At 44.5% G+C, this 13,237-nt stretch overlaps 1 long non-coding RNA gene across 6 annotated transcripts in view; it reads right to left on the bottom strand.

Moving 5' to 3' along the window:
- Positions 1-13,237, bottom strand: part of LOC122543557 — a 117,612-nt gene that overhangs the window by 46,437 nt on the left and 57,938 nt on the right. Inside the window, exon 2 of one of the 6 annotated variants that reach the window (XR_006310087.1) lies at positions 3,037-3,145. The exons of 4 other annotated variants lie outside the window; for them this stretch is intronic. This is a non-coding gene — a long non-coding RNA (uncharacterized LOC122543557). Of the gene's footprint in view, positions 1-2,503; positions 3,146-13,237 lie in introns of those variants that run through there. One more of the 6 variants, XR_006310085.1, reaches the window with a different exon arrangement.

The raw sequence follows: 13,237 nt of genomic DNA, 5'->3' as shown, positions 1-13,237 counted from the left end.
AGAATGTATCGCAAATATACATCGCCACCCGCCACCCGCCCCCCTCCCCCCACCACACACACACGTGCACAAGTTTGTTGGATGAATTCGTACTCGCAGAATTATGTCTTACTTTGCTCAAAAACTTCATGAATCCATGTAAGATTCTGTAAATCAGTTTAACCATTGTGGCACAGACAGTCTCACACAGGGGAGCTAACACCAATTGGTAAAGTTCACTTGAGGATTTAACTATTTTAAAAGGTTTTGTGATTTACATTTGGAAGAACTGAAACTTTCATGGTCATTCGAACAGATGAGAGACTTAACAAACAATCCGGGTCTTTTTCAATATATAGTTTCAGTTACATCACACTATAAACTGTTGCTATAAATTCTGTGTCTTACAATTTTATATTCCACAATCCCCTGATGACGGAGCTGCACTCCGAAAGCTACTGCTTCCAATTAAACTTGTTGGACAGAATTTCTCAAGTAGGGCACCATACAAATCCTGGGAGACTGCTATTTCTTGTTTACTTCGTAATGAACAAACATTAAGCACGGTCGCCTATTTATTTCATTTTTCTTGTTTTATTCCCTGCGATGATGTGGGAGAATTGTTAGATTTGGGTCAGCCATTTTGTCACATATTAAAGCCTGGAAACCATTTTGAATCTCAGCTTAGTGCCTGCTTGCTAAAGCTCGTGTTTCCCAGGCTCAGCGGAGACGGTTGGCCTTGCAGCTGTACTGCTTCCTGATAAACAAATTCTTTCCTGACATGGGGCTTTATGTCCATCCCCCACAGTTGGCGAGTCAGGGAGGAGATACCCTGGTCCTGCCAGGTCACCGGCCGATATCATTTGAGAGATGAAATATAGAGGGTGGTTGCTGCTTTTGTCGTGTCCAAAATAAAGGGGAAAGCTGGCCAGGGACAAAAATGCTGTTAGAAGTGATGACACAATTCTCCCTCCTCAGCCATGTGAGAAAACTCAACATGGTCCTAGCGTCTGGACGTAACGTTGCTGAGAGCACTTGTGCTTTACAAAGTTAGTAATAACGAATTTCCTACCCCAGGGTTACGAGAGATGAAACCCTATTTGATAAGCCCAGGACCCACACTGAGGTCCGTGGCATGCTTCAAGGTGCCCCCGATCTGTTTGAGTGCCCAACGTTAGTTTTAATTGGCGAGTAGTAATCTGAAGTATAATTGCTCGCTTCAGGATGTCCAGACTTGAATGAATTTAGCATACAGGACACATTGGGCAACTATTAACTGAGACATGTACAAAGTTGAAGAGTGTTACAGAGAGAGAGACGCACAGGCAGGCAGAGAGAGAGAGGCGCGCAGGCAGAGGGACGCAGGCAGGCAGAGAGAGAGAGAGGGGGGGGGCGCGCAGGCAGGTAGAGAGAGAGACAGAGAGGCGCGCAGGCAGGCAGAGAGAGAGAGAGAGACAGAGAGGCGCGCAGGCAGGCAGAGAGAGAGGCGCGCAGGCAGAGAGAGAGGCGCACAGGCAGAGGGGGGCATAGGCGGGCAGAGAGAGAGAGGGACGCAGGCGGGCAGAGAGAGAGAGGGACGCAGGCAGGCAGAGAGAGAGAGAGAGAGAAAGAGGCGCGCGCAGGCAGAGAGAGAGGGGCGCAGGCAGGCAGAGCGAGACGGAGAGAGGCGCAGGCAGGCAGAGAGAGAGAGGCACAGGCATGCAAATAGAGACAGAAAAAAGAGAGAGAGCGCCGCAGGCAGGCAGAGAGAGTGTGTTTGCTAACCACCTCCTTGCCTGGTCAGCCTTTTTCCCCATCTACAACTTGCTTTCATAGAATCACCTCGCATACATTGTTATAAATATTGTCTAATATGAGTAGATGTATTTAGTAGATGAATCAAAACATCCCAATGGCTGAAACAGCTGACACTCTAGTGTTGGACAAGTGGGAAATATTTGCATCAGTTAACCAAAACTCTTCAGAGTTTACATTCATGGGTACGCCAAGCCTCAGCATTAGGACCGGGGCATATTGGAGCTGAGATGGAAAGGCCCGTTCCTAGTCCTGCTGGGTTACCCGGTCAGCAGTCAGGGTCAAGGGGAGGCCGCATGGACACACACAACACAATGCAAATGAGCGCCACCTCCTGGAGGAACACGAGAAGACCCCGTCAGAGACACATCTTCAGCCTTCATCCATGAATGGCTCAGCCTGATCATTCTGCCTTTCACTGCACTCTTTCTTTTTTTTTCTTTTTTCTTCTTTTTTTTTCCTTTTTTTTAATTTAACCCCCACACTACCACCTAAGTGCGGTAGTGCTTATTTTATCCCCAGCACCCATGGTGTGTGTGTGCAGGTGTGAGACACAGTGAAAGACACAAAGTGCACCAATCTTTATTCAATTTCCACCACCAGGAAGATAGGAAAACACCCGGGTGGCCAGTGAACTGCACTCTTTCTTATCTTTCTTTCACTAACTATGTTTGATTGGGCCTGATAACCGCTAGTAAACAGAAATTACAGTTTAATACTTATGCGCAGAAGGTCAACCACTCTAGCTGCTAGGTATGTGCCCATATCCCCATCCATCCTGAACTCGTACCAAGCGAGCCCTTATGGAGTTTGAGCAACTTGCAGCTTTCTTTCCCCCTGCCTTTGGAACTGCTCAACTGGATATCAAAGTCACCTCGCAGACAATCCTGTGCTCGGCTCAGTTCACTGTTGTGGCCCTCCTCTCCAGCGATCTCCCAATTGCTGAGATTTCCCATTCCTGATGAAACCCCTGATGATGATTCCCAATCCCTGGAGCCTTCTGCCCCTGTCCTTACTGAACCTGAAGACTATCAGTCCGATCTCCAAGCACCAACCCCTGACAATCCTCCTGGCTCTGGGTATAATCCCTCTTTTGCTGACACCCATAATCTCTTCCTTTTAATAAAAAGGAGGGATTGTGGAGAATTTGATCAAAATTGACAAAACTGCATGGAGGCCATTTTGTCACAAAGCAATGTTTGCAGTAAAATTTAGCCTGTTAACATAATGCTGTCTGAGCCCTGGCTGTTTTGATAGCCTGACCTTGCAGCTGCAGGTTGTCTCTGCTCCTCAGGCCATTAGACTGTGCTGCTTCATAGAATGATGGATTCGTTCTCTCTGTCCCTTATCGGTAATTCGAGCCGAGCTGAACCTGCAGTATAAGGTAACATTCAGTTTTGTAAACATTAAGAAATGTAGGTCTGGACAATGTATGTGAACCTTACGAATGCCCCTCAGTTGCATAATTAATGGAGAGTGGGGCTTGTGTTTTACCATAAAACTTGTAACATTCTGAATTTATTGGAATACGTTGGACTTTGTTTTGAACTAAGAGGTACTCCCCATGGCATCGAATAAAGCTAGTTAATTGTTCAAGGTCTCCTCTCCTGACTACTTTGCTCTAAACGATTTGACACACGAGTTACTTTGCTCCAACAATACCAATAGTTACATCGAAGGGAGAGAGAATTTCTCAAGTAGGACACTATCAGAATCCTGGGAGAGCCCTATTTCTGGTAGATTGTGGGTTGGCTTTCGATTGACTGAATGTTTTCTTGTTCTGGAAGCTGTAAAAGAGGCGTGAAAGCTTCAGCAGAAGTCCAGCAAAGCTGAGAACAGACCGACATCTTACTCTGTGGGAACAGGGAGATCAGAGGACAGAGAAATCAGGCTCTGAAACCCGAGCTGACACCAGACTACCGTGTGATCAGTGCTTTGATGAGCAGTGCCAACCCTCTGCCTTTACCTCGCTTCCTATCTGACTCCCCCCTCAATATTCAGGATCCAATCCTTGCCATCCTGAAGCCATGTCTCTGCGACGAATCTCAGACCATAATTATTCACTTCAGTGTGTGCAGTTAATTCATTCACTTTTGTTACAATGTGGCACACATTCAGACACACCATGTATCGTTTCAGTTTTTGTGACATTAGTATCCAGTTTCGATTGCTGGTATATTTACTCTCCTTGTCCCTTTCTATTGTTCTTTGATGTTCATTTTCCACATCACTACATTGCTCACCGGCCTCAATTCGGATTGGCCATGCTAAATTGGCCACAGTGTCCAGGGATGTGCAGGTTAGGTGGGTTAGCCATGGGAAATGCAGGGTTATAGTTTCATAGTAATAGAAGCAGGAGTAGATCATTTGACCCATCCAGCCTGCTCCGCCATTCATTAAGATCAGGGCTGATCTATCCATTGTCTGAGCTCCTCCTTCCTGCATTGTCCCAGCTACCCTTAATTCCCAGACTCAGAGACAGTCTGCCTTGCAGCTGTACTGCTACCTGATAAACAAATTCTTTCCTTGCATGGGAATATCTTTCTCTTTGCAAAGACCTATTGTACACATCAGCTACTAACCAACACTGTCCAGACACTACGTGACTGGGTAAAGTGCCTCAGTTTGCTCAATTTCCTGCAATTAACAGTTTGCTAATTGTTAAATGACTGTAACCTATAGAATCACACAACTCTGTATCTCGTCGGAGTGACTTGAGACTATTAGGTCGACTTGGCTCTCCCCGTGAGTTCCGAATAAACAGTCAATAACTCAAGGTTTGTGTGTCATGATTACTTATCCAATACGTATTGGACTACTACGAGCAAGTCACCCACAGCGTAATCCACTTCCATCCCCAACATGGATCAAGACGCCATCCTTTTTTGCCAGATAAGTAAATGTGTCAAGCTCAGGAAACAAAGCCTGTCAAACATTAACAGGCACAGATCTCGACCAACCTTTTCCAGAGTCTGTCCCTTCACCTCGATTGACTTTCTTTTTCCCTCAGCTCCTACAAACCAACAGCTGAACCCAAGGATGAGAAAAGAAATGGGAAAGGGGACGAGAAAAGAGAGTGCAGTACTCCCAGATGTTAAACAGAGAAAGGAAGTTGCAGTCTGGACTGAAGCTCAATCTTCATTCAGAGAGAGAGAGGAGCAACAGAACTTCAGAAGCTCATGGTCGACCTTCCACATTCAGACAGTGGCAGGGGTTCTGATTAGCAGGAGGACCAGGCCCCTTCCGGACAGATTCAACTGGCCAAATGCCAAAAGGAGGAAAAAAGGGGAGAGCCACAACTTTGTTTCACCTTCCCACCCCCCGGCTCTACATAACCGCGCATGTTCCTCGCTTTTCTCCTTACCCTCACCCCTCATGATTTTTCAAATCTCAATAAGGTCATCCCTCAACCTCCCCCATTCCAGTGAAAAAATCCCAGCCTCTCCCTATAACTCAAACCCTCCATTCCTGGCAACGTCAAAGTATATCTTTACCGAACCCCCTCTAATAGTATTCTTCCTATTACAGGATGACCAGAACTGTACGCAGTACTCTAAACAAAATGGCCTCACCAACATCCTGTACAACCTCAACATAGAACAAAGAAAATTTACAACCCAGGAACAGACCCTTCAGCCCTTCAAGCCTAAGCCGATCCAAATCCCCTGTCTAAACCTATCGCAGAATTCCTGAATCTGTATCCCTCTGCTCTCCCCTACTCATGCATCTGTACAGATGCACTTTTTTTTAAAAAGATATTTTTATTGAAAATTTAACATGTTTTTACAAGTTTACAAATAGAAAAAGCACAAGTACAAACAGTAATATACAATTAAATCTTAAATAAATAGCCAAAACCTGTGAAACAAAAAGAAGAGATATAAAAAAGAAAAAGACAAAACTCAACTCACTACGAATCTAACCTATAACTAACCAGAGTGTATGATCAAATATCTTACATTAGTCAAAAGAAAAAAGGATAACATAGTAATGAAGTAGTGAAATACATGCTCGTAATGAGTTAACATAAGTTGTAATAAAACCCATATTCATGCGGGATTCCTCTCCCAAGGGGCCAACCAGAACTGTTACCTCAACGAGATGAAAGCCCTTGAAAGAATGGCCGAGATATCTGTATCTATGTAATTCAAAAAGGGCTGCCACATTTTATAAAATAATTCAGTTTTTTGGTGCAGCATATTTGTAAGGAAGTCAAGGGAAATACATTCCATGATTAATCTGTGCCAATTCTGAAGTCCTAGAGGGCCCTCAGCCATCCAGTTTACCAAGATATTTTTCCTTTCATAGAAGGAGAGAATGGAAAATAATTTCCTCCAGTGCACATCCAGAGAAGGTAAGCTCAAGAAGCCCAGAAGAGGAGATACTGGATCTACTGTAATTTTCGTTCCCAAGATTTCTGTCAGGGCGTTTACTACTTTGGTCCAGTATTTCAGGATCTTATGACATGTCCACAAGCGGTGTGTAAGAATGCCCACCTCTGTTTTACATTGCAGATGCTCCTGCCCGAAATTATGCCAATCATTCTGATACCATATGGGCCCTATGAAGTATCTTTACCAGAATGGCCTGGGTTCTGTTACAAATGGAGATTTTTTTTGGCATTTTCCCAGATGTCATTCCACTGTTCTGTAGAAACTTCCAGCCCCAAATCCTGATCCCATGTTCTAAGCACACGGTCCATATCTTCCGACACTTCATCACGTAATAAATGATAAAGAGTGCTGACCGAGGGTACACCCATTGGCCACAACACTCTACATTCTCTATCTGATTTATAGAAAACATCTAATAACGTAGTCGTCTTCTGTATGTAGTCTCAAACGTAGAAGTATCGAAAGAGGTCTCCATTAGGTAATCCAAATTTCTGATGCAGCTGTTCAAAAGACATCAGGACCCCCTTCTCAAACAGATCCCCGAAACAGGAGATACCCCTAGATCTCCAGGATTTGAATGTGGCATCTGTAAGCCCCAGTTGAAAACCCCATGCCCCCACTATAGGAGTATAGGGGGATGTTTTATGTGAATTACCCTCATTTTGCCACATTATATTCCAAGCTTGAATTGTGTTTAATACTATAGGGTTTCTACAGTCGTTCGTAATGATTTTCATCTTCTCTAAAAATAAGAGGTTAATAGGAGGGCACTGTACTTGAGAAGCCTCGATGTCCATCCAGATTGATTGCGGGTCAGACGTAACCCAATCGGCTACGTAGCTTAACAAGGAACTTAACTGATACTTCCTAAAGTCCTTAACTTAATGAGGGGCTGTCTAGGATTCCAGATGAAAGAACCCAGCCAACCGTACTCGGCAACATCACTGGAAGCATTCGCATAGGGTATAAGAGACGGGGCAAGACACTCATTTTAATTAGGGCTATTCGACCTAGCCAGGAAATTGGAAGGTCTCCCCAACGTTAGATGCCCTGTCTTACCCTTTCCAATAGATGCACAAAATTGACCTTGTATAGCTGGCCAAATACTGGGGTGATAAAAATGCCTCAGTATAAGAAACCCTCCAGAGACCACCAAAAGGGGAAGTGGCATCCGTCCAATAAATCGGACATACTAGTGAGGCATGGCCTCAGATTTTGAAAAATTAATTTTGTAGCCTGAAAATTCACTACATGTATTAATAACTTGGATTAAGTGAGGCACGGACATCAGAGGATGACTAAGAATAAGGAGATCAATCATCTGCATATGGGGTAATTTTATGTTTACCTGTACCAACCCTCAGGGCCATTATATTAGAGTAGGCCCGTATCGCTTCCGCCAGTAGCTCAATTGTTAGCGTGAATAGCAACGGTGAGAGAGGACATCCCTGACGGCAGCCCCTACCCACACGGAAGCTATCCAAACCTAATCCATTGGTGATCACAACTGCTTTGGGATCATTATACAGTGTTGAGACCCATTTGGCAAATACGTTTCCAACGCCAAATCTTTCCAATGTATAGAACAGGTATGTCCATTCAACCCTGTCGATTGCCTTCTCCGCGTCCAATGAGACTACTATTCCTGGTATTTTTTCCTGATGACAGACTTGATTCACATTCAAGACCCTTCTAATATTAGATGATCTATGGCCCTTAATAAACCCATGCTGGTCCTCATTTATGATATATGGCAGCACCCTCTCTGGCCTCAATGCTAATGTTTTAGAGAGAATTTTAAAATCTACAGTTAGCAAGGATATTGGTCTGTATGATGCACAATCTTCTGGATCCTTTCCTTTTCTGAGAATAAGGGAGATATTCACCTCTTTCAGTGAAGGCAGGAGGCAGCCCTGACTTATATGAGTAGTTATACATGTCCATAAGTGGGCCAGCTGATCCCTTTATGATGTGAATCAGAGTACCAGCACTTTCCCTGATAGCCGTGATAGCTTGAGGGGTCCTTTTTTTCCTTGCAAGAAATGCTAAGCATCTACGAGGTTTATCGCTAAATTCATATAATCTTTGTTTTGCAAATAATATTTCCCTCTTTGCCCTTTGGGTGAAGTCGGTATTCAGAGCTGTCCTAAGGGTCATAATCCTTTGTAATTTGGCAATTGAAGGTCTGTCAGCGTATGCTGTTTCAGCTGCTTTTAAGCGAGCCTCAATTAGACCGTGTTGTTTTCCCTTTAATTTTTTCTGGGTCACCAAGTATGAAATGATCACGACTCTCGCATAAGCTTTAATAGTCTCCCACATCATTGACGGGTTACTAGCCGTACCTGAATTAATTTCCAAGAAAGCTTTAAACTCGAGAAAAATATTTTGCAAATTTAATATCCTTCATTAAGAAGGAATCCATACGCCAATATCAGGGGGATGCCTCATTGTTCCTAGCCTTGATTTCCATGTACACAGCAGCGTGATCAGAAATTATCATATCACCTATTTTACAGGATGATATGGAATTTAAAAAAGTCGAGGGGGAAAAAAACATGTCAATTCTAGTGTGACATTTATGTGGATTAGAGTAAAGAGAGAAATCTCTGCCTTGCGGATGGAGGCACCTCCACACATCTATTAATCCTAATGCTTGATTCAAATCCGCCAATTGTCTAGATCTGGGGCATCCACCCGCAGTACTCTTGGGAATCCTGTCTATTTCCGGCTCCATAATGCAATTGGAGTCTCCCCCTATAATTGTATGACGAGCACCGAGAGCCATCAGTTTGGAGAAGGCTTCTGTTATAAATTTGAAAGGATGCGCCGGTGGACAATACTGGTTTAAAATCCCATATTCCTCTCCATTTATAAGGGCTTTAATTAGTATATATCGTCCAGATTCATCTTTTATCTGACTTAGGATTTTGAAAGGGAGATTCTTCCAAATAAGAATGACTACTCCCCTACTTTTTGAGCTGAAGGAAGAAAAGAAGGCCTGATCAAATCCATCCTGTTGTAATTTCAAATATCCTTTATCCAATAAATGGGTCTCCTGTAGAAGAGCTATATCAACCCTTTCTTTTTTGAGATTTGATAATATTATCTTCCTTTTGATTGGAGAATTACTCCCCTTGACATTCCAGGTGCACCATTTAAGCGAATGACTCACCATAATCATCCAGGCAAGTCCGAGACCCCCTGGGAGGAGAAACACCAAAACACCCCAAGCATAGACCATAGAAAATTCACAAAAATAGAGATTCTTTATTACACTCACACCAATATAACAAAAAACTATTTCTAAATTTAAAAAAACAGAGATTTTTCCCCTCGTTACCAGGGGAAATCACTTCCTTTCCAAAAACCTATCATACCCTCTCCCGACCAGTGCCCCACCCTCGACCTAGGCAGCCCATAATAAAGTGAAGAAAATTCAAGTGTATGACTAAGCTAAAGTTAACAATGAGTACCCTACCCTCCTCCCCCTCCCCACCCACACATCAACACCTAGATATATTTGGTGATGTTAAAACCCCTATAAACATATAAAACTATAAAATTACAGTTTCAGCAGGTAACAATTAATTATGGTAATATAAAATAACAGGGGGAAATAACCCCGCTTTAAGAGAAAAAATAAGACATAGCAGAGACCCCTCACCAAAATCTACTAGACCACCCGGCCTATATATATTTACAAAAAAAAGAGGAGAAAATCGCAGAGTGGAGAACAAATAAGCCCCACCCCCTCCCTATTCCCTGGAGATAATATTAAGCAATAAAGTAATAAAAGCGAAAAAATAAGGTGAACCAGAGAATGGGGAGGGCAGAACAACATCATTCACCACACGAGTTAACTCTTACAATTTATCTAAGAGAGTCCAAAAATTCCTTGGCCTTCTCTGGCGATCTGAAGTTATATACGGACCCTTCGTGGCTAAAACGTAGCGTTGCTGGGTAGCGCAGGGAGTACTGAATGTTTAAATCCCTTAAACGCCCTCCTCTTTTGGACCAGAGCCGGGGAAAAGTCCTGAAACAGCATAATCTTGGATCTTTTGTAAATCATGGCTTAGGGATCTTTCCCAAGATTTCTGGAAGCTTCCAGGAGCATCTGCTTCTCCTAAAAGCACTGCAGCTGGAACAGAACCGGGTGGGGGTGCTGGTCCAAGCCGGGCCTGTGTATTGCAACCCGGTGGGCACATTCTACCCTGACCTAGCCTGATCCAGCCTCCAGATTCAATAACTGTGGAAGCCACTGCTCCAGAAACATTGTAAGCTGGTCTTCCTCTTCCCGTTTGGGAAGGCCCAGCAAACAAATATTTTCTCGACAAACTCGAGGCAGAAGATTCACCATCCTCTCAACGTCTATGTCCTCGGCAGAGTGGGAGGGGGAGTTGAAATGTTGGGCCAGTGGGGTGTGGTTGATTGGTGCGGGTGTCCTGGAGATGTTCCCTAAAGCGCTCTGCCAGGAGGCGTCCAGTCTCCCTAATGTAGAGGAGACCGCATCGGGAGCAACGGATACAATAAATGATATTAGTGGATGTGCAGGTAAAACCTTGATGGATGTGGAAAGCTTCTTTAGGACCTTGGATGGAGGTGAGGGAGGAGGTGTGGGCGCAGGTCTTGCAGTTCCTGCAGTGACAGGATGGGAGGGTGGGTTGTGGGGGGGCGCGTGGACCTGACCAGGTAGAAACGGAGGGAAAGGTCTTTGCGGAAGGCGGAAAGGGGTGGAGAGGGAAATATACAATTTCCCTCACCTGGTGGTGGGGTCTTTTTGGAGGTGGCGGAAATGTCGGAGGATGATTTATGCAAAGGTTGGTAGTGTGGAAGATGAGCACCGGGGGCGTTCTGTCCTTGTTACGGTTGGAGGGGTGGTGTCTGAGGGCGGAGGTGCGGGACGTGGACGAGATGCGTTGGAGGGAATCTTTAACCACGTGGGAAGGGAAATTGCGGTCTCTAAAGAAGGAGGCCATCTGGGGTGTCCTGTGGTGGAACTGGTCCTCCTGGGAGCAGATACAGCGGAGGAATTGGGAATACGGGATGGCATTTTTGCAAGAGGTAGGTTTTACCTATGTGAACAATGAAGGCAAGTATGCGAAACACCTTCTTCACCCCCGTCTACCAGTGATGTAGCTTTCAAGAACAACAAACCCGAACACCCCCAGGTCTCTGTTCTACAACACGACCCAGGCCCTAACATTACCTGTACAAGTCTTGGCCTCCTTTATTTTAGTAAAATGCAACCCCTCACTTATATCCATACTTCTCTCATACACACGCGCTCTCTCTCAGACATACACATACACCATCCTCTCAACACTCACCCTCTCGCAGACTCATTCTCCATCACAATCACACTTTATCAAGCATGCACACATGCAAATACACACTCACTGATGCACAGTCTTATACACAAACTCACATACACACACACTTTCCTGATGAAAGGCTTTTCCCCGAAACATTGATTTTCCTGCTCCTGGGAAAATACCATGTCTATTTACCCTATCCATGTCCCTCATGACGATATAAAAGCGTGTACGGTCATTCCTCAGACTCTGGCATACTACAGAAAACAGTCCCAGCCTGTCCTTCTGTCTCTCCTCACCCAGGTAACCAAGACACAAACCTGAAGTCTCAAAGTCTGCTCCCTCCATGGATTCACTCCAATTGCTACAAGTGAGCCTGCTCCGCAATCATTAAGATCATGGCTGATCTATCCATCGTCTCATCTCCTCCTCCCTGCACTGTCACAAGGAACCCCTTCATTCCCCTATCAGGCAAAAACCCACCTAACTGTGTCTTGAGTATACTTAATGAATCTGCCTCTATTGCTTCCTTGGCCAGAGTATTCCATAGATTTTGATGAAGGCCTTTTGCCCAAAAGATCGATTTTCCTGCTCCTCGGATGCTGTCTGACTTGATGTGCTTTTCCAGTACCACTCTATTCTAGACTATTCCATAGATTCACGACTCTCTGGGAAAAGCAGTTCCTCTTCATCTCCGACTGAAAGCTCCTCCCTCTAACCTCGAGGCCGAGTCTCACCCACCAGCAGAAATTACTGGACAGGGTAGGGCTTCATCCCCACAGTGCAATGACATTGGGAAGATGTTTCCATTGGTAGGAGAGACTAGGACCAGAGGGCACAGCTTTAAGAATAAAGGGAAGACCTTTAGGAACAGAGATAAACGATGTCGCCATTTCTGCCGACAGCAAGGAGCATGGATAATGTGTTGGTGACACGAGTGAGCAGGCATGCTGTTGTTCACACCACGGAACAGACACAATATGCTCTGTGGCAATGTTGGTGTTATTGACAGATGTTAAGTGTTCAAATGCCAAGAGGAGAAACAAAGTGTAGAGCCACGGTTCATTTTCCCCATGTGGCTCAACATTTTATAGCTTTTGCATTTTGTCTGGCTGCTCAACTTTTTTTTAAAATGACTGTTCGTCAGTGTCGGGGTGAGGTTCACAACTAGAGGGCATAGGTTTAGGGTGAGAGCAGAAAGATATTAAAAGGTACCTAACGGGCAACTTTTCCATGCAGAGGGTGGTGCACGTATGGAACGAACTGCCAGAGGAAGTAGTGGAGGCCAGTACAATTACAGCATTTAAAACACATCTGAAGGGATGAGAGGGATATGAGCCAAGTGCTGGCAAATGGGACTAGATTAATTTAGGATATCTGGTTGGCATGGACAGGTTGGACCAAATGGGTCTGTTTCCGTGCTGTACATCTCTGTGACTCTAAATAATAAAGTCTACTTTTCCAAATAACAAACCATATCCAAGTTAACAAGGCTTAGTGCACCACATACTTTACTAACCATTCTCAACAGGTCCTGCCCCTTCAATGACTGAGGAACATAAACATGCTGGTGCATAATCTCCTTCACTAGTATTTACACACTACCCTCAGCAATTGCACAAGTAACAGCAAAGAGCAAACAGCACAAGGATTAAACAAACAGTGAGGGGGAAACAGTACAAGCGCCAGTAAAAGCAGATGGAAAGTGAGTGTAAAATGTCACTATGACAGGACAGGCCCCACATTCCTTCCCCTCCG

The sequence above is a fragment of the Chiloscyllium plagiosum genome, chromosome 44 (assembly GCF_004010195.1).
Source record: "Chiloscyllium plagiosum isolate BGI_BamShark_2017 chromosome 44, ASM401019v2, whole genome shotgun sequence".
In the NCBI taxonomy this organism is placed as follows: domain Eukaryota; kingdom Metazoa; phylum Chordata; class Chondrichthyes; order Orectolobiformes; family Hemiscylliidae; genus Chiloscyllium; species Chiloscyllium plagiosum.
This window is presented reverse-complemented; position numbering and strand designations above follow the sequence as displayed.